Source organism: Perna viridis, chromosome 9 (assembly GCF_037379345.1).
Source record: "Perna viridis isolate PV_CMFRI_1.1 ecotype Kerala chromosome 9, ASM3737934v1, whole genome shotgun sequence".
NCBI lineage: Eukaryota > Metazoa > Mollusca > Bivalvia > Mytilida > Mytilidae > Perna > Perna viridis.
Window position 1 is genome coordinate 1,577,733 of NC_142453.1, and position 2,755 is coordinate 1,580,487.

At 31.5% G+C, this 2,755-nt stretch overlaps 1 pseudogene; it reads left to right on the forward strand.

Moving 5' to 3' along the window:
- Positions 1-2,450, forward strand: part of LOC148606058 (kinesin-like protein KIF2A) — a 23,245-nt pseudogene extending 20,795 nt beyond the window's left edge.
- The last annotated feature ends 305 nt before the right edge of the window (positions 2,451-2,755 follow it).

Genomic DNA, 2,755 nt, shown 5'->3' on the forward strand with positions numbered 1-2,755 from the left:
CTACATATTGTTCCGAATGACATGACAGAGGGCCAAATAGTTTTTACATGTTTTTGCCCCACACCTTTTAACAATAAGGGGCTAAAAAGGGTGACATGGCTGTTATAATTAGAATTGATGGGAAAAGTTGTTTGTTGATCTGATTTTTATGATTTTGATTTTAAAGTTTTTTTGAGGGTAGGGTATCTTAACTTGTTTTGGAGTTAAATAGATACAAAATTATGACCAATTTTAATCATACTTGGTAGAAATGATGTATGCATGAGTTTCTTCAAAAGATCCACTTTAGGTGCCATTTGATAAAACAAGATGGCCACAAGATACTATCTCAGCCTCTGATTGGCCAATTATCTCAGATCAATTTTCTTAAACCACATGTGCCAATGTTTTGAAACTTGATTTGTTTGATGAACTGAATGCCCTCTACTTATGATCTACTTTTTGTTTGGCTCAGATGGCTGCGGCCACTCAAAAGTTACCATTGAGTCCCTATGTGGAAGCTTATTTTTGCCTGTATCCCTGCTTCTACTTAGCCAATGGTGCCCAGACTTCACAAAAATAATGAGAAAGACAACTTTAACATGGGATAACATTCTGGTTCTGCTTTATTAAACAAGATAGCCACCAGAGTCTATTGGCCATTTTTCAAAATTCAACTGCACTGAAACCACAGAAAGTTTTTGAATAATGGATTAAAGACCAATCTTGTTTGGGTAAAAATTGTAGAAATGATGGCTGTTGGACTTTGTCTTTGTCTCATATGTTGTCAGCAACAACTTGCAGGATTGTTATGAAACTTAATGTGGTGCTAAATTACAATATTGGAAAGTGCATATTGTCATGAATTTTGTAGTCATATTTTGTTATTGTGTTGTCAACAAAAGTATATAATTGTTTCAAGTTGGGAGTTTAAGAAATGGCCACAAATTGGTTGTCAAAAGTTCTAGGTCTATCCCTCATTAAAATTGTGTCCAATATGAGTTTATGTCCACATCAGTCACTAAATGTAAAGGATTTAACAGGCTACAGAAGATATTAGTCCAGTTAGGGGTCATGTCTGACTTAATATATATAGCTACGGTGCTGTCATCACCTGTTTCCATAGACAGTTGGTTTTGTCTGTGAACTTGAATCCTAACATGAGGTTATTCAATACTTGTTGATCAAAGTCAAACAAAGTTTTATTTGGCTAAATTTTAACCACACTTTAGACATGAGATAAATTGTAATTTTTGATCGTGATCAAAGTATGAGATTTGTTATTACTTGTATAAGGTTGATATTTATCTGTTTTCTGTAGAACATTTTCAGTCTGTATTTCAAGTGGAAGTGGGTTCAAAGAATATTTGAATTATTTTATGTGCCCTAATTGCCCTAAGAATATTTTAAATACCAAATATATATGTATGTTTTTGGATATAAATTTCAGGTTTTTGATTTGTTAAATAACAAAAATAAAATTCAGAGTATTGGAAGATCACAAAGCTCAAGTTCAAGTAGTTGGATTAAAAGAAGAATCGATAGACTCAGTTGATGATGTGTTACGGCTTATTCAACATGGCATCAATGTACGGACATCAGGACAAATATCGGCAAATCAACATTCTTCTAGATCACATGCTGTATTCCAAATAATTGTTCGGAAAAGGTATAAGAATAGTGTTATTATTACAGTTTCACTATGATTATATCCTTTTACCGTTAGCTAGGAAAAGTTCTGATATGTAATGATAATTATCAGTATATGGTAGCATTGTATACATGTATTTCATAATTCTACTATTTTTAAATTAGAAAATGATGTTTGGTGTTAAGCATTTAGAGGACCTATCTTTAACCTTTCGCTTAATGTGCATTATAAATTTACTATTATAGATGTAATACAAACAAACAATATTAATACAGAAAGGGGTAGATTCACTAGATCCTAATAATGGACCTGCAAATCCATCTACATTAGAGAATTTCTTTCATGAATAATGTTTACTTTGAAAAGCAGTAGCCTAAAAATTGTTATCATTCTATTTGAAATTAATTTGAATTGAAATGTCTGTGATCATAGAATTGTAATAACATGATCATGGGCTCTGTAAGGCAATTAGTGATTTTTTTCCATTTTTTTTTACCTCTTTATGAGGCTTTTTGATTGTGTTTTTAGAAATGTGAATTCTTGAAGGAAATATGCAAAAATGCAAGAAATAAAAACAAAGTCAGTAGTTTTATTAAGTTTGCAAAGCTTGAAATGTACCCAAGTATAATTGAATCTACAGATACATAATCAATTCATTGGATTTAACTATCAAATTTAACTTTTCAGGAGTAATGGTCGACTACATGGAAAATTTTCATTGATAGATTTAGCAGTTAAGACTGATGATGTACTTTGTTACATTATTTCTAACCTCATCCAACTTGCCATTTCATTCCAACATTACTATAAAGGGCTTTAGATCTGCTGTAATCATGTTTTCAATTGTTTTTGTTATGCCCGCTTAAAGAAATTAATGGGGGTGGGTTCGTTTCACTTTATTCCATGCATGCTTACTTCTGTCCAAGAATCTTTATGTCAGATCAACTGTCCAGAGTACTTATTTCAAATTAGGTTTAAGCTTTAGTTCAATGAGGTTTATCATATTTCAACTCGGTCATATATCCTCTTCCTGTTTATCAAATGTCTGTCTTTATTGCATTGTACTTGATTTGTGTTATGTTTTATCTGTTATAATTAAGAAATATTTCCTACGGTTTTATATTT